The sequence below is a fragment of the Apium graveolens genome, chromosome 4 (assembly GCF_009905375.1).
Source record: "Apium graveolens cultivar Ventura chromosome 4, ASM990537v1, whole genome shotgun sequence".
In the NCBI taxonomy this organism is placed as follows: Eukaryota; Viridiplantae; Streptophyta; class Magnoliopsida; order Apiales; family Apiaceae; genus Apium; species Apium graveolens.
In genome coordinates this window covers 29,551,380-29,571,591 of record NC_133650.1, presented here as the reverse complement: position 1 = coordinate 29,571,591, position 20,212 = coordinate 29,551,380, and the positions used below count along the sequence as shown (strand labels likewise).

Genomic DNA, 20,212 nt, shown 5'->3' with positions numbered 1-20,212 from the left:
TGGATGCCATTGCATAAATCTTTTGTGGACCTCACTCATTGCACGATCAAATAAACATTTGTTTATTATGTTGAATAAAAGCATGATTCTAGTGATCTTGAAGTGTTATAAGTCATTTTGTGTCTATAATATATTCTTCGTATTATCTTGTGATTGCCTTGAGGATAATTGAGATATGATAATTGATCTAGTTTCGAAGCATATCTGTTAAGCATTAACACACACCACGTTTCTAGTTGTATGTTAGCTTGCGTGATTTGATTGATCTTTAGTCATCTAATTGCATTTGTTGAGATGTTATGTGTTGGTTGGCTTTGTCATTGCGATGGGGATCGCTGCATTTCATGTAGTTTGTATTCATGCATGTTTTTATTTTGTTTTTGAGTCTGTGACGCTTGAGGACAAACATCGATTTAAGTTTGGGGGTGTGATAAGTGGCATTTTATATCACTTAGAACGTCTTATAATGACTTGAATTGATGTCTTGAAATCAAGTATTTTGTGTATTTGATGCATTTTTCTAGTGTTTTTGCATTTCAGGGTATAACTTGCGTAATTAGGGAGATTTCATCATAATAAGCATAGGGAAGTACTTGGAATCAGTTGCGGGGAGTTGTGCGAAGAATTCAGCAAAATCAGAAGCAGAAAGTAGGATTTTCCAGAAGCTGTGCAGGTGTCCGTCTGGGATATGCAGGCGACCGCCTGAAGATGCAGGCGCCCGCGTGGGAACTGAGGCGGCTGTCTGGGGTCGTAAATTTAGAATCTGGATTTTCTAATTCAGCTTCTATTGGGCTTCTGAGACTGCTGTTTCTTGTGGACTCTCATATAAAACCTACTTAAGAGACGTTTCACAATAACAAGCAAACAAGTTAGAAGCAAGGAGCAAGGAGAGAAGATTAAGAAGACCGTTTTATCACGCAACAACAAAGAAGAGGAAGCATACATTATCTTGTGATTCTTTTATTCGTTGTAACAGTGGATGCTAGTTTTCTTTACTTTGAACCTTAATACTCTTGTGACGTACTCTGATTTTATTAAGTATTTTTATTAGTTTATATCGTTGTGTGATTATCATGTTTTCATATGAACCCATGCTGACGATGAGTTCTATCATGGGCTAATCGAGATCATGGGGTCGTAGCGGATTTAATATGGATTTCTTTAGTTAATTGTTTAATACCTTGGTATGTGATGATTGTATGATATCTAACATAGGTTGTGCTTATTCGTCTTATGTGTGTCGCGTACATATAAGATAGCCTGTTAATCTCTTGTAAAGCGACAGTGAATCTTGAGATTTAAAACTTGCCATGCTAGCATAGGTTCATGTATTGTATGCATGATTAGTGGGTAACTTTAACCGTTTTACTTGCCCTGTGTAATCATAATGAATAACTTGCGCTTAAATCATTATGTTGTCAAATTCTGTTGACATATAGGGTCTCAACATAATTGAAGACTATTCAACTTCTATCTTAATTATGGATGCTTGGTAGAATGGTACTTGTGCAACGAAAGTTGGCTTTTATCAGTTTCGTGTTGTTCGATTAATATTATCACCGTTACATGCTAAGGGTAATAACAATAACTATTGAATGAAGTAGTAATAAAGTTATGATCTCATGTTGTTTAATATTGTTAATTCAAGTGATAATTTAAGTGTTTAATTCTCCTAGTTAATAATTAGTTAATCAACCTTAAGTGTTATTGTCTTGACATTGAGAAGTAATCATACATTGGTGAGTAAGTGTTAATTGAACATAATTAATCAGAGTCTTTGTGGGAACGAACTAGAAATCATTCTATATTATTTGCGAACACGTATACTTGCATGAATTATTAGCGCATGCTTTGTGCCTAACACATATCAATATTGGGAATGTCATCATTGCAACAGTAGCTCTTGTCTCAGGACTTAAACACAATCTGCTAAGTGTGAGTCAAATATGTGACAGAAGTTATCATGTGGATTTCTTTGAAGAACACTGTGAAGTTGTAAGTAATTCTAAAGGAAAAGTGGTTCTGAAAGGTTACATGCATGGTAATATTTATGAAGCTAGACTTTCAATAAGTTTTGATGGTTCTGCAATCTGTCTGTTTAGTAGAGCATCAATTGAAGAAAGCTGGAATTGGCACAAAAGACTCTCTCATTTAAACTTCAACAACATAAATGAACTAGTAAAGAAAGATCATGTGAGAGGACTGCCAAAATAAGTATTTGCTCCTGATGGCCTTTGTGATTCTTGTCAAAAGGCAAAACAAAGAAAATCTTCTTTCAAGAGCAAAACCGAATCCTCAATTCTTGAGCCTTATCACCTACTGCATGTTGATCTATTTGGTCCAGTCAATGTCATGTCTTTTGCAAAGAAGAAATATGCTATAATTATAGTGGATGAGTTCACAAGGTACACTTGGGTGTATTTCTTACACAAGATGAATGCAATCGCATCTACTCTAACTGATCATGTCAGATAGCTGAATAAGTTGGTCAAAGATTCTGTTAAAATTATAAGAAGTGATAATGGCACTGAGTTCAAGAATTCAATCATGGAAGAGTTCTGCAAAGAGTATGGAATCAAACAAGAATTTTCTGCACCTAGAACTCCACAGCAAAATGGAGTTGTAGAAAGAAAGAACATGACTCTCATTGAAGCTGCACGAACTATGCTTGATGAAACAAAGCTACCAACCTATTTTTGGGCTGAAGCTGTGCAGACTGCTTGTTTTACACAGAATGCTACACTCATAAACAAGCATGGAAAAACACCATATAAGATGGTGAAGAAAAAGAAGGCAATTCTGAAATATTTTCATGTATTTGGATGTAAGTGTTTTGTTCTAAAGATTCATCCTGAACAGCTGTCAAAATTTGATCTAAAAGCTGATGAAGGAATTTTTGTTGGATATCCACTTTCCACAAAAGCCTTCAGAGTCTATAATTTAAGGACAAGGGTTGTCATGGAATCTATCAATGTATCTTTTGATGATAAGAAGATTACCGGACTTGAAGATTTCAATGATCATGATCAACTGAGATTTGAAAATGAAGATTTAAATTCTGATTCTGTAAATTCTGATGACTTAAACTCTGATCCTGTAAGTTCTAATGTCATTGAAACTGTGGTAACAACTCCAAAGGAAAATGCATTTGTCCAGGGGGAGCAAGCTGAAGATCCTACCACAACTCAAGACTCTCAAGAAGCATCAGAACCTGTCACTGGCTCTTCAAGTTCTGATTCATTAAGTTCTGATTAGCCAAATTCTGATAATTCTGGAAACTCTGATTCTTCAAATCCTGAAGGATCTAACTCAAATTCTGAAGTCTCACTACAAGGGGAGCATCAGAAAATGCTGACGGAGACAACAAGGATCATGGGGGAGGATCCAGTTCTAGAAATTAACTTCCATCTGCAAGGAAGTGGACCAAATCACATACACCTGACTTAATAATTAGAGATTCTGAAGCAGGTGTCAGAACTAGAACTGCAACATCAAATGAATGTATCTATCATTCTTTTCTATCTCAGACTGAACCAAAGAAAGTGGAAGAAGCTCTTCAAGATTCTGATTGGGTGCAAGCAATGTAGGAATAGTTAAATGAATTTGAAAAAAATAAAGTCTGGACCCTAGTGCCAAGACCAAAGAAAATATCAGTTGTTGGCACAAAGTGGGTGTTCAGAAACAAAACTGACAGTGATGGCATAATTACAAGGAACAAAGCAAGGCTGGTTGCTGAAGGCTAGTATCAACAAGAAGGTATTGATTATGATGAAACATTTGCACCAGTTGTTAGATTAGAAGCCATAAGAATCTTTTTGGCTTATGCTGCTCACAAAAAGTTTAAAGTCTTTCAAATGGATGTGAAAAGTGCTTTTCTCAATGGAGAATTGGAAGAAGAGGTTTATGTGGAACAACCTCCAGGCTTTGTAGATTCAAAATTTCCAAATCATGTCTACAGGCTTGACAAAGCACTTTATGGCCTTAAGCAAGCTCCAAGAGCATGGTATGAGACTTTAGCTCAATTCCTTCTGGAAAGTGGATTTCACAAAGGTACAATTGATAAAACACTGTTCTACCTCAACCATGGAAAGGACTTACTTTTGGTACAGATATATGTTGATGATATCATATTTGGTTATATAAATTCCAAACTCTGTGAAAGGTTTGCAAAGCTAATGAAGTCAAGATATCAAATGAGTATGATGGGAGAACTTAGCTATTTTTTGGGACTTCAAGTCAAGCAAAATGAAGAAGGTACTTTTATCAATCAATCCAAGTACACCAGAAATTTACTGAAGAAATTTGGAATGCAAGACATTTCAACTACATCCACTCCCATGGCCACTGCAACCAAGTTAGATAAAGATACTGGTTCATCAGTAGATATTACTAACTACAGAGGTATGATTGGCTCTTTACTCTATTTAACTGCAAGTAGACCTGATATCATGTATGCTACCTGTCTTTGTGCAAGATTTCAGGCTGATCCAAGAGAACCTCATCTAATAGCTGTGAAAAGAATTTTCAAGTACCTCAAGGGTACAACTGATCTAGGATTGTGGTGTCCTAGAGAATCAGATTTTAAGCTAATAGGTTACACAAATGCAGATTTTGCAGGATGCAAAATAGACAGGAAAAGCACTAGTAGAAGATGCCAATTTCTTGGAGGTAGATTGGTTTCTTGGTTTAGCAAGAAACAGAAATCAATTTCCACATCAACTGCAGAAGCAAAATATATTACTGCAGGAAGTTGTTGTGCACAGATTCTTTGGATGAAGAACCAGTTACTGGATTATGGGTTAGAATTTTCTAAAATACCTATTTACTGTGATAATCAAAGTGCTATTGCTATGACAGGTAATCCAGTTCAACACTCAATGACAAAGCATATCAGCATTGGATACCATTTCAAAAGGGAACATGTGATGAAAGGTACAGTGGAATTGCATTTTGTTCCAACAGATCAACAACTAGCAGATATCTTCACAAAACCACTATGTGAAGCTACTTTTACAAGACCGGTAAAAGAACTTGGAATGGTTTCAGGTTCTTTCTCTAAATCTGCTTAGTTTTTTTTTGTTCTCATGCATCAGACTTTATGATCAGTGTTTACAGATTGTCTTATCTTCATGTAATCTATGCTTAAATTGAAATACATTAAATGTTGATTGTTATCTGATGTGGATCTTTATACTCTGATAGTGATTTGAATGTTCTGTGACTATTCAATCCAATGAGGATTATTGTGCTAGATGCTGACCTAGTAGTCTTTAACATACTAGAAATCACATGTCTGAATTAGTTGTTTATGGGGAAATTCATTAACACAAGCAAATTCTGATTTTGAGCTTAGTCAAATTTACTTTGTGTATCTTATTACTAAGTCACAAACTAGATTCTTGCTTCTTATCTGTCAAATTCTGATGTCAGTAAATCTTAAGGATGAACTAAATGCTGATAAGCCTCACTTATCTGAAGAAAAGAAAAGAAAAGAAAATTAAAGTCAGGTACTCCTTTGAGATCTAGAGTAAATATGTGGAAGGGGAGACCCAAGTGCATTGCTGGTATTAAGTTATATGCATTAGAAAAGTAAATAAATCTTTCTTGGTGACATTTCAGATTCTCTGATTACTGGAGAAATACTCTGATAATAGCATAAATTCTGATTAGTAGTTGTGACTCATTTACACTGAGAAGCCACTGTGAAAAAGAATTCTAAAAGATGCATAAAATTAGCACAAACAGTTGATGTGGACTCATGCACAAATTTATCCTATAGTAGACTTCATTATTAATGACAGATTTTAAGCACTTTTCTTAGTTATGCCTTATTTCTAAGATGTACTGAAGTTTATCAGACTTTAATCTTTATCTGATATTTTGTTAATGCACACACTCTCACTCCATATGAATGATGAAAATTACTGTGGTGATCAAGTTTTTTCAGATAAACAGTTAAGTGTCATATGCATAAATTCCGAGGACAAGTTCTGATGGAAGTTCTAATGATTAAACTCTGAAGAAATAAGTCAGTATTTGTATGAAGAATCACATATACAAACATTCACTTTTTGAGTACAGAAGCCATGTTCTGATGACTGTTAAAATCTGATAATAGTCAAGTTCTAATATTAACTCCTGATGAAAACTCTGATGCTTATGTGGCATTATTCTTTACTTGACTTATTTGTGGTAAATACTGTAACAATCATGATTAATCAGAATATAATTAGGTGAGATAAAAACATTCATAATCATCTGGGTTAGTGGTAAACGTGTTTGTCTTGAAAAACTGCATGTGCATGTTAATTATTGCTTATTTCTCGTACCCACTAACTCTGCTTTAACTATTTACTGGCTGACAGGTGTACAAGTGTCTGTTTTACTTCTAAAAAGGACTGTTGAGTGGAGAGAGTATATATATGGGAGTTAAAAGATTTTTTAATCTTTTACCTACTTTTCTATTCTTAATCTCTCTTATTCTCTCTCTCTCTCTCTAATATTTTCTGAAGCTTTTTCATACAGGACTTTTATCAAACACCTTGTGCACAATATATTTTCTCACTTATTTCTTACAGAAATGGCACCAAAAGACATAGTTTTCAATGGAGCTAAGTTTATCCCCAACAATTACTTGGCTATTGTTAGCAAGAGTGAAGCCCCATCAGATCTTTACTTCATTCAGGGTTTCCTTGCTAACTCTGAGATTGGGTATGCTTTAACCCAACCAGAAGCCATCTCTGGAACTCAAGTGCTGGAGTTTTAAAGAAGTGGCATGTATGATGATGGTGGTGCTCATGGGTCCCCAAGTGTAACACCCCCAGATCCGGGGTCAGGGATCCGGGTTGTCACGAGTTCCATTTCCCTTAATAATACTTAACCTTAACAATCAACCAACTACTGCGTACTGTGACCCCACAATATACACACACACACCACAAGTTATAGTCTCAGAGATGAAAACCAAAAATTAGACAAGTCATTTATTCCACAATTATAAACCATTTCACCTCAAAAGGGTTTCTGAATAATTTACATATTCTTTGCCATTATTACAATTCATAATATACATAAGTCTGGTTCATCAATAGTTGAAGCCTAGCCTATTGGTAGTTCCTACCTCAGCTACGGCGACATCAATGCTTCCAGAAAATTACGGAACATTTCCTAACCGCTTGCGAATTGGAAGCTTGGTCCTGTTCATCTTTTCTATCTGATGTTGTGTGATGAGAGAAGAAAGCAAGAATGAGCAACAAGCCCACCGAAATAATATGCATAATAATTAACAATATATGAGCATTCTCATGGTACTCATGAAAGTCTTGGTCAAGAAAAAATGAACCAAGTTTGACCTCTTAATGTGACAAAGTCGCAAAATATTCAGTATATATACTTATATACTTTTCAAAATCTTTGAAATCCTCTGCCATGTATAATATACACAGAGTTCCAGTTTATAACTGTATAAAAATATCGTTGCAAGGTGATCTCATATATCTAACCTTGTCTCAACGTTTTTCTGAAAATCTTTGTCATGCATAAGATAATCATTTACTAGATATAAGTTGAAAGGATGAAGTTACAAGATACTCCAATATACTTATATCCTTTCCGAATACTACTTGAACTACCACCGTTCAAGGTATAAATAGTTCATCACATATATGGAGTTACAAGGCATAACTTGTATAAAATCAATCTTTGAAATATCATTCAAAAGAAATGAAGTTACGAGATACTTCATTTGATGAAAACATCATTTTGAAAACTCGACCCTGCCAACACTCAACAATCGCCCAGCCGTAGCCTTTCTATCGAAGTGCTCTGGGTAGTATTGCAGAAATATCCAACTGGATGATGAACTCATTACGGGAGTTTACCGCGCCAGGAAGACCACTTACGATGATCAGTCATAGTAGTGCAACCCCACCATTTTCTACATGTAGAGGAGAACCTGTCGAATTTACTTGTCAACCAAACACTGGACTCCTAAGGAATGGACCATCTTAGCGGAACTTCCAGGCCATTTGGGCCAATATAATTAGGCTGGGCCGACGCCACTCGACCACTTACGCCACTCCTAGTTCAGATAAAATCCATGACTCTGAAACGTAAAGCTCGTCCCCCCTTTCCCCCAAGTAGAAACTTGTTGATACGGCTCCACCAAGAAGTCGTATCTAGTTGGAAAGGAAAACTCACTGATATTTCCCAGGCGATGCCTGTTAATGGATTAACTTGTTCCAAGAATTTTACTTCCCGAGTGTTGGGTAAGTAATCAAAAACTCTTTTATCAAAATAACAACCTTGTTGCGAATATAAAACACACCACAGAGCCGGATCCCTCAGGTTTTGAGCGAGTATTTAAATCCCCTTCGAAAGGAGGATCTTAAATATAAAAATGAGTTTTGGGATCCGCCCTAACTTTTAAAATCATTTTGAAGACTCGAAAACATTTTAAAGAATGCTTAGAGTAACGCTGACTTAATAAAATAAATCAGTCCCGATATGTTAGAAAGTATCTGAATATTATTATTCAAATAATATTCCCATAAGGATGATCCTTATAAAAATAATCAAGGTAGGAGTTTTAAAACTCATACTTGAAATGAATACAATAACCAAAGATATACTTATATGAAAGTATGATCTTTATTTGAATAATCGAAAATAAGTTTGATCATCGAAACATTATTCTTTAATAAAATAAAGAATATTATTTAGTAAATAAGCGGAGTCATAAGTCCTCGAATGAATATTCAAAAATAATATTCATTAAATAAAATAAACGGAGTCATATGTCCTCGAATGAATATTCAAAATAATATTCATTAATATGAATAAACGGAGTCATAAGCCCTTAAATGAATATTCAAAATAATATTCATTAATAAAAATAAAGTTATCGAATAAACCTTATTCGATTCATAGTTTTGAAAACTATATCTATGTATATATATAAATATATATATATAAATATAAATATATATATATATATATATATATATATATATATATTATACTCGGGAACATCGACTCCCGGTTTTAGAAAATGTTCACCTTTGGGTCCCCTATACTAAGGGTATACGCAATTACTGCTTATCTCTAGCATATGTATTATGCAACTAATAAGAATTTGAATCAACAGATATATATCAAGATTACGAAACAGACATGCATATATACCATATCACATGCTCGAATATATCGCAAGATTTGCTAATTAACCATCATGCATCTATCACAAGATAATGCATATACATATGTATACATCACAACAACAGTATAACGGGTAGAAAACTTGCCTGAGCGACTGGGGGTGAGAAATGGCTTGGGACGAGTCTGGTAACCTATAAAAAACATATAAGTTGGAATTAAACCAAAGTCGCTTATGAATCTATACTTTAACCAATTAGACCCTAACGTTCGCTTTTGTGCTTAACGATTCACTTAAGTCGCTCGAGTACCCTCGGCTCCACCATTTTTAATAAATTAACCATTAAGGGTTTTAAGGAGATTCTTTCGCGAGTACCCTAACAAGTGCCTAGTACACTTAACATAATTGTTTCATACCCCAATTAGTCATTTAAAGTCCTAAACCAAGGTTTCAAAGTAAGGCGAGGGGTAAGGGTTCGGTCGCGAAACGCCGTTACTTAAAACGGTCGTTTCTCCTAAACCGTACATCGGATTCAAGCGAACCACATATCAAAACGAAGCTCGTAACATGAAATATCTAATCATGGCAATGGTAAAAACCTAACAGTGAGTTCATGGGTCCTGATGTTAAGAACAAAAACAGTCTAAAGTAAATTGGGCATTACGACGGCTATGTTTACGCGATTACCAAATTTTATCCTACTCCAAATCAACTACAAATTAATCACAATTCAACCATACAACCAAACTCCATCCATACATCAGTAAAACAGCCCCAACACCTCAAGTTTTACAATTTATATTATTCTCAAACATGAACTAAAACTATTCTTAAGTTCATTAACTAATAACCAAGATTTATAACTCCAAAAACATTACAAAACCAACTAATCTCTACATATTCAATCACCATGCTTCTCATGAACTATCCTACTCATAATAAGCTCTTAATATTCAATAACAATGCTAGGTTAAGAGATTATACCTTCCTTGGTGAGTAAGAGTAACTAAGGAGCTTGGAATCACCCTTGAAAGTCCTTACCAAAGCTTAATCTAACAAAAAACACAAGATCAAACAATTTAAATTTCTTGAAAACACTATTCACTCTCTTCTTAAATGATTTATTGAAAGAGATTGTGAAGGAATTTGGAGCTTAAACTCCTAGGATAGCCATAACTAATCGCAAGGAACCTTGGATAATTACCTTGCAATTTAACAATGGTTGGATCTTGGATTTTGAAATTTTCCTCTTTGAAAAAGAAGAAAAGCCGAGAGCTTCTCTTGAATAATGAGAGTCAACTTTGTTTTTGTGTTTTTTGATTTATTTGGCTTGGTTGATCCACTTTTGTTTTGATTTATTACCTTTTAACCATGGTGAATTTTGTGTGGTTTATAATCAACCAACCTTCCTTCCTTTTTGGTCATGCTTAGGTCATCATTCTTATATCATCTTCCCATGCTTGTCCTCTTCTTATTGGTTTGATGACATCATCCTCACTAACCTCTTTGATTAGCTCCTAATTACTTGGCTAATGACCGTTGATCTGTTATACGGTTCGCTTAACTTTCGTTTTCGTTTATCGTTTGAGGGATCATACTCAGGATCTTATTACTTGGGTTCCCTTAACCTTTCTCAATACATTATATTCCTTTTATCATCCTTTCTTATAATCCTTGAATTTAAATCCTTTTTATCCTGTTTCCTTATACTCAATTCTTTCGGTATCTGGTGGATTTTCGGGAAAAATCAAAGTGTTCGAATTTGGATTCTGACGATCTTTACATACACTTATATCCCATATAAAATACTAATAAGATCTCAGAATAACAATAGAAGAACCCCTAGATAGTGTGGCATGGAAAGTTTTCTTATTCAGCATAATCAGCAAAACACTATTCATAAGGGTTACTAAAAGTTCAAAAATTTTGGGGTTATTACACCAAGTATTATCATTTCAATAGGGGAGGATGAGCATGTAGTGACTCTGGCTACAGTTCGACAGGCTTTATATTTGCCAGATTACTGTGTCTATAGTTCAACAGTTGAGGAGCCAGTCCTTCAGCAGATGATGGCTAGTGAAAGATATTGGCAAAGCTGGGTCAATTGAAGAGACCTCACATAAGGAGGGAATGGAGTTTCTTCTTTGACTGCATCACAAAGGCCTTTACCAACAAATGTTCGAATTTTGATGCAATCCCAATTCTCAGTCAATAAATAGGGTATGCTCTCATTAATCAAACTCATTTTGATTATGCAAGCGCTATTTTAGGATTTATTGGGGATATGATGACAGAGGATAGAAATACTGTTTACTTTGCTAGATTCTGTCAGCTTATTTATAGTTTTTGTTGTTCTGATGCACCCCAATTAGCAAGTGAGTTAATTGAACCTTGTAAACTTTCTAAGAGAGAATTTACTGACTTATTATCTACTGATAATAAGAAAACTATTTTGAGACCCCTCCAAATTCCTACATCTGTCAAACAATTTTTGGTAAACTCTGACCCAAGCACCTACACCTCCATATATACTGATGTACAACCAACCTAACCTCCATCAACACCTACCACCACTACACAAACACCTCAAACTTCTCAAACTCCACCCTTCATCAGAACATACTTTAAACCAACACAATCCTCACAACAACAACCATCATCACCTACCATCAGATCTTCACCTTCCAGGCCCAAAAGGGCAAAGTCTATTCCTCAACCTCCACAAAAGAGAAGGAAGATCATTCTCAGGGATGAATCTGATGATGAGGAGGAAGCACAGGTTCATGCATCAGAACCTGTGACAGTTGAAGTTGAAAATTTAGTTTTTCATAAAGATACAGAAGCTGAAGGGTCAACTCATCAGGTAAATGCTGCATCTCAAGGTTCTGATACCTTAAAGAGAAAGATAACTGTAAACTCTGATGATAAAGCAACTCCTTCACTAGCAAGGAGATTAAAGAAAATGAGGCTAAGAGGCATTTGGCTAAGCCTCCATCAGAAGATACTGAAGAAGCTGAGGAAGGAGATCAGGAATCTCTGATCTCAAAAGAGCCAATTATCATTGAATCTCTGCCACCTCCAGCTAAAGACAAAGACATTATTTCTGATACAGTTGTTACACCTCCAGTCTCTCCTCTTCATGAAGATATTACAGTTGAAGATTCAGGCTTAAGTCCTGAAATTGACATCAACAGGCTGCACACTCCTACTATTCTGTATTTGGAAGCTCCCACGGTAGCTCAGACATCTCCAACTCATTCTCCAATCTTAAATGCTGACGCTGAGATACCATCTACACCAATTCTGGATCAAGATCCTGAAGTTCAGAATTTAGATGAAGATAAATCAGAGACTCCTATAACCTCACACACTGTTGTGTTATCAGCGGATAATAAGTCTTCATCAAGCTCTGGAGATAGTATTTCTGTACATACTCCAGCTCCTGTACTTGGAAAGGAAGCATTGGTCAAGAAATTTGTTAAACAGGATGCTCCTGTACCTTGGGATGAAACTCATAGAGGAGTAGAGTGGACCAAGAAGTGGAATGGAACTGATTTCATTCCAAGCTCCAAAGTCCTGACAGACCATTTTGGAAAAGCTGATGAGTTGCTCACAAATGCTGATTTCAAGACACAACTCAAAATTACAACTCTGTCTACCAAGAACCTTCAAGGTCTACACTTTGCTACTCAAGAAAAGGTTGATAAGCTTCTTGAAAAAGCTGAAAAGCTAGATATGGAGACCAATCTTGACAAAAAGAGGTTTATCAGACCTATTTCTGAAAAGGTAGAAGCAATTGAGAAAATTCAAGAGAAGTAACAGGCCCAAATCTCTAAGGTCCTGGCTAATCAAGCTTCTCAACAGGCTCAATTGGATGAAATCCAATCTTCAGTGGAACTTCTTCTCTCATTCCTACTATCAGATGATGCCAAAAAGGGGGAGAAGATATTTAAGTCCAAATGCTCTAATGATCAAATACTGAAGAAGAAAGATGATGAAGCTGATGACCAGGGAAACCCTAGCAAGGGTAGAGGTCAAGTTCAAAGTAAAGAGCAGAGCAATAAGGTTTCTTCAAGGAAACTAATTACTGAAGCAAGCAAATCTTCTACTCAAAAGAAGACAAGTTCTGAAGCTGCTCAAATTCAAAATCTGATAGCAAGTACTAATACTCAAAATCTGATATCAAGTTCTGATGAGAAAAGTCTGATGACAAAGCCTGATGTTCTGATACAAGGTGGAAGTCAAGATTCTCAAAAGTTCATGCAAACTCTGAAGCTCAAGGGAAAGCAGACTACTATCTACTACAAGGATCCCAAGATTCAGATACTTGATGAGGAAATTGCTAGAAGATTATTTCTAAAGCATAATCCAGGAATGGATTTAGAAAATCTCAAGGAGGAAGAAGCTAGATTTAAAACTGAAAAGAAAAATCTGAAGCCAAAAGCTTCTGTTGCAAAGAAACCTCCAAGGCCTAAGGAAAAAGGCATTGTGATCAAGGAGAAGTCACATACTGAGGCATCAAAGCCCAAAACAAGATCACGATCTGAGATTGATCCCAAAGATAAAGGGAAATGAAAAGTTGATGAACCAACCAAGCCACTGGAGATGAAAATTCCTCAAATCCTGATAAAGCTAGTGTGCAAAATGGTTCAAGTTACTGATGATAATATTGCTGAAGATGAAGATGTTCAAACTCTGAAAAGAAAGAAGATTTCTGAAGAATCAAAGACAACTTCTGACAAGGCTCAAGTTGTTCAGAGTGAAGAACTGCAAGCTACAACAGAAACAACAAGTTATGATAAAATCATCAAGACATCAACCTATGCCAGTGCTCAAGTTGATTTAGACAAAATGAAAGTAGTTGACAAAAAGAAACTTCTGTGGAAAAATGTCAAACCATCAGATCCAAAGAAAAGCCAATTGTTATCTGATTTCATGACTGTTGGATTGAAATCCAGAGAAGCAAGAGACAGAGCTGGACTAGGTTCTGATGAAGCTAAGATCAAAACAGGAGTTAAAGTGCTGACTAGAGAACCATTTCTATTGACTGACATACCTCTTGAAGATGTTACACAGAAACACCTTGATAAGGTTATCTCTGTTCAAGTGGTACTGGATGCTCATGACAAGCACAATGTCAAGGAAAATCTGATTCTATTTCTTGAAGATGGAAGGACATATCAAATGTCAGAATCAGATGTGTTAAACAAATCACTGAAATAACTTCAATTCTTTCATTACCTTTTAGAGGTAAAGTCTGATATTACCAGGAGATGGTTAAACTTCATATTGAAGACCATCGGAGATAAAGCAAGAATTTCTGGTTCAAAAGTTACCTAATTCATTCCTAGTATTGTTGAACATGATAGAAGTGAAATTCCAATGAAGAAGAATTCTGCTAAGCTTGAAGTGATTCTGAAAGGGAAATGTCTATGCTACAATGAAGATTCTTCTCATCCTAGGGTAATAAGACTGAATGATGGTTTAGAAAAAAACCATATCTCTGCTTTAAGGACTACAATCTATCAGACTGGAAGTCAAGATGAAGAGATGAAGCAAGTCAAGATTACAATGTCTCAAGTCCTGAGAATTAAAGAAGAAAAGCTGATATCAAGCTTTGTCAAGAATCATTATGGATTCAGAATGACTCAGTGAGATTGGTAAAAGCTACAAGGACTGTAAGTTGTAGTTAGTTATCTAGTTAAACTCTTATTGCATTTGTACTTAAATGTTTTTAACAACATCAAATCTATTAACTTGTATATTTTGCATAATTTACAAGTTGGGGGAGACTATTAGATATATTTGAGATGTCATGTCTAATATGATTCATGTTTAGTTTTCAGATCTTAACAAACAGGTAATATCAGGACATACTGAAATCAGGACTTACTGAAAGTCAGAACTTAATATCAGAACTTAAGGTCATATCAGAACTTAAGTGCGGGAAGACTTTCATATAAGGAAGGAAGCTGATTTACAGTAGAAGATCGAGACTAAATAAAAGAAGATATGCATGGAAAGAGTTAGAAGACTGGAAGACTTGTAGAAGAAATCAAATTGATATATTTTAGGAGACAGAATTGTATTCCATATCAATTAGAAGTTATCTTGTAACTGTGTACTATATAAACACAGACTTAGGGTTTACACTATATGTGTTATCATTATCGAGAAGATTATACATTGTAACCTAGCAGCTCTTAGTTATATTTGTTCATCACTGAGAGAGAACAACAGTTCTTATTGTAACAGAGTTTATTCAATATACTTGATCTTTGTTACATACTTGTGTTAAATCGATTTGATTGTATAAATACTGTATTCAACCCCCTTCTACAGTGTTGTGTGACCTAACACTGGGCACTTGAGGATAGCTTTGGAAATTCTGAGGAAAGAGCAACTGTACACGAAATTCTCAAAATGTGAATTCTGGTTGAAGGAAGTACAATTTCTAGGGCACATCATGAGTAGAGAAGGCATTCAAGTCGATCCAGCGAAGATTGAAGCTGTATTGAGTTGGGAAAGGCCGAAGACACCGACAGACATTCAAAGTTTCTTGAAATTGGCAGGATATTATAGAAGATTTGTCAAAGATTTTGTGAAAATAGCAACGCCATTGACCAAGTTAACTCGAAAAAGTGAAAAGTTTGTATGGGATGACAAATGTGAAGAAAGTTTCCAAGAGCTGAAGAATCGGTTAGTAACCGCACCGGTACTTGTATTGCCAGACGAGCATGGAAATTTTGTCATTTACAGCGATGCTTCATACCATGGATTAGGATGTGTATTGATGCAACACGGAAACATCATTGCATATGCTTTGAGACAGCTAAAACTTCATGAGCAGAAATATCCTACGCATGATCTGGAATTAGCAGCGATCATATTTGCATTGAAACTTTGGAGACACTATCTCTACGGTGAGAAATGCGAAATCTACACGGATCATAAAAGTCTGAAGTACATCTTTACGCAGAAGGAACTGAACATGAGACAACGCCAATGGCTGGAATTGATTAAAGATTATGATGTTATGATCAGTTATCATCCTGGGAAATCGAACGTTGTGGTAAGTGCGCTGAGCTGAAAAGAAAGATTGAATCTGTTAACTTCATGTAAAAAATTAGCCAAGGAATTTGACAAGTTGGAAATCGAAATTCGTATTCCCAATGAATCTACTGAAGCTATCTACGCTATGACTTTTCAATCGGAATTATTAGAGAAGATTCGACGCTGTCAAGAAGAAGTAATGAGTCAAGATGACGACTTAACAGGAGAATAAATTATAACCCAGAAGGATAACGAAGGAATTCTACGCTTTGCATTAAGAATCTGGATCCTTAACGTGGCAGAACTGAAGGAAGAAATATTGCGAGATGCGCACAATTCGAAGTATTCCATTCATCCAGGAAGTGCAAAAATGTACCGTGATCTGAAGGAAAACTTTTGGTGGCCGAATATGAAGAAGGAGATAGCGGAATGAGTAAGTAAATGCTACACATGTCAACGAGTTAAAGCGGAACATCAATGTCCGAGTGGATTACTGCAACCATTAGATATTCCGGAATGGAAATGGGAACATCTAGCGATAGATTTTGTGGTAGGACTTCCAAGGACTAAAACAAATCATGATGTGATATGGGTAATTATTAACAGACTAACAAAGTCGGCATATTTTCTACCAATTAATGAAAGATTTTCGCTCGACAAGCTAGTGCACTTGTATCTCAAGGAAATTGTGATGCGACATGGAGTTCCAATATCTATCGTGTCTAATCGAGATCCCCGATTTAATTTAAGATTTTGGAGACAATTTCAAGAATGCCTTGGAAATAAATTAAACATGAGTACCGCTTATCATCCCCAAACCGATGGGCAAAGTGAAAGAACTATCCAAACAATTGAAGACATGCTACGAGTTTGTGCGATTGATTTCGAAGGCAGTTGGGATGAGCATCTACCTTTGGTTGAATTTTCTTACAACAACAAGTATCACGCAAACATTGGAATGCCACCGTATGAGGCATTATATGGAAGAAAATGCAGATCACCGGTATATTGGGATGAAGTTGGAGAACGCAAGGTTTTGGGTCCAGAATTAATCCAACAGACTAAAGAAAAGATAGAACTTATTCGAAAACGATTGGATATAATACAAAATAGACAACGCAAATATGCAGATCAATGATAAGTGGATTTTATATCCACTTGGAATGCTTTATTACAAGCTTAAATTGGTGTTTTGGACTCAAGTTGTTGGTATTTTGATGTGTTTTTGTGTTATTGCATTTCAGGTATCAGTTAAATGAAGAAAAGAGCTTTTAAAGGAAATATGATGAAAAGTGATCAGAATTGGAAGCCAAGGCCATTGTCAAGTTGTAGAGAGTCTCAATAGCTTCGCGTGGGCAGTTGAATCGCCTAATTCTGACGAGTAGAACTCAAGTTATGGCCACAACAAGATTCATCAGAATATTTTTCCCAGTCAGTAGTTGAGCGCCCGCTCAGCAGAGCTGAGCGCCCGCTCAGAGAGCTGAGCGGCCGCTCAGGAGAGCTGAGCGGCCGCTCAAGGCGCGGCTGATCGCTGATTTCGCTGAAAAAGCCTTTTTTGAGTAGAATTTGACAATTTTAAGGGTCCAGGTCCACTAGGGGCGTATATATACTTAAAAAAAAAGGGTTTTCATCATTCGGGAAGATTGGGATACCAAGGACAAGGCCTAGAAGCACAGAACAACTCCGAAAAAGAAGATCTTGTTTTCAACTTGTGATTCTTTGAATTAGTTGTAACTTTGGATGCTCGTTTTCGTTCTTGTTGAACCTAGATCTCGTTTATTCGTACTTTGATTATTATTTAGTTTATTAAGACCTTGTTTATACCATGCTTTCATTGGAACCCATGGTGACGATGAGTTCGATTATGGGCTAATCGTTGTCATGGGATTCTAGCGGATTTACTTATGGATTTCAATAGTTAATTGTTTCGATATCTTGGTGTGTGGTGATTGATTGATATCCTAGTATGGTTGTGCTTATTCGTCTTATATGTGTAGCTAACATATAAGATAGCGTGTTAATCTCTATTGAAGCGACAGTGAATATAGAGGTTTAGAACTTGCCATGCTAGCATAGGTTCATGTATGTGTATGCATGATTCGTAGGTAACTCTAACCGTTTTACTTGCCCTATGTAATCAAGATAGATAACTTGTTCTTAAACCGTTATGTTGTCAAATTCTATAGACATATAGGGTCTCAATATAATTGGTGCCTATTCAGCTTCTATCTCTTTTGTGGATGTCTGGTAGAATGGTACTCGTGCAATGAAAGTTGGCGTTTATCAGTTTCGTGTTATCTGATTAGTGTCCTCACCATCACATGCTAAGGTTAAAAATAATAAGGCTATTAAATTAAGTATTTAATGAAGTTAGAATCCCATGTTTATCATATATATTAATTCAACTTCAATTCTCTTAGTTAATGTTATTTAGTATAATCTCTAAGTTTAATAAAAAACCCAATTTGTTATTTGTCTTAGCATTGAGCAATAACCATACATTGTTGCATAGGTGCATAAATTGAACTTAACCTAAACCAGTCTCTGTGGGAACAAATCTGATTTATATCTTATACTACTTGCGAACGCGTATACTTGCGTGAATATTAGCGCGTGTTTTTGCCCTAACAAGTTTTTGGCGCCGCTGCCGGGGACTCGGTGTTAATTTTTAGTTTATGTGCTTGTCATCAGTGGTCGTTAAAGTTCACTGACTCGGATTCTTTTACTTTCACAGTTTATTTGTTTGTGTTTCAGGTACTCATTACAATGGGAGATCCAGCAGCACGAACGAAAGCCTTGATGGATTTTTCTCAACCCAAGATCAATGACATTCAATCTAGCATTGTCCGGCCAGCTATCACAGCTAATACCTTTGAGATCAAGCCTGGCATAATTCAATGGGTACAGACTTCAGTCCAGTTTGGGGGTTCTCCAACGGAAGATCCCAATACACACATTAGGGATTTCATTGAAATATGCGACACCTTCAAGTTCAACGGTGTTTCTGAAGATGCTTTGAAGCTGAGACTGTTCCCATTCTCTCTGAAGGACAAGGCTAAGAGCTGGTTACACTCTCTACCAGCTGGTTCGATTACTACTTGGGAAGATCTTGCTCAGAAGTTTCTTACTAAATTCTTCCCTATGGTGAAGACAGCTGCACTCAGGAATGCTATTACTCAATTTGCGCAGCAAACGGGAGAATCGCTAAGTGAAGCTTGGGAGCGCTACAAGGAGATGCTTAGGAAGTGTCCTCATCATGGAATTCCTGATTGGATGATCATCACTTGTTTTTATAATGGGTTGGGAGCACAGTCCAGACCCATGCTCGACGCAGCATCAGGCGGAGCATTATGGGCAAAGAGCTATAAGGAAGCTTATGATCTAATTGAACTGATGGATGCTAATGAATATCAGTATCCAACCCAGAGATATCCACAGGGCAAGGTAGCAGGAGTTCTTGAAGTGGATACAGCTACGGCTATCACTGCTCAACTAAAGGCGTTGTCTATGAAGATCGATTCTCTGGCTAACTATGGTGTTAAACAGATAAATAGTGTTTGTGAGCTGTGTGCCGGTCCGCATGTGACGGAGCAATGCGCTATATCTAGTGACTCAGCTCAGTTTCTGAGCAACTTTTAGAGATCGCAACAACCAGTTCCAGACACTTATCATCCTGACAACTGGAATCATCCTAACTTCAGCTGGAGCAACAATCAGAATATGATGCAACAGCCATTCCAGCAGTTTGGAAATAAGCTATTTAACCCTCCTGGTTTTCAGCAACAATTTACACCAAGACAACAACTCCAACTTCAACAACAAACTCATGATGCAGGTCTATCTTCGAATGAAAAATCTGAATTGGAGGAGTTGAGACTTATGTGCAAAAACCAGGCTCTTATATGCCAAAGCCAGGCTGTTTCTATCCAGAATCTGGAGAACCAAATAGGGCAAATTGCTAATGCCGTATTGAATCGACCACCAGGAACGCTTTCTAGTGATATA

At 36.3% G+C, this 20,212-nt stretch overlaps 1 non-coding gene across 1 annotated transcript; it reads right to left on the bottom strand.

Annotated features, from left to right (window-relative positions):
* Nucleotides 1–19,363: 19,363 nt before the first annotated feature.
* LOC141723169 (small nucleolar RNA R71) lies at nt 19,364–19,470 on the bottom strand. The gene has a single exon (XR_012576158.1). It is a non-coding gene; the product is annotated as a small nucleolar RNA R71 (small nucleolar RNA).
* Between the last annotated feature and the right edge of the window lie 742 nt (nt 19,471–20,212).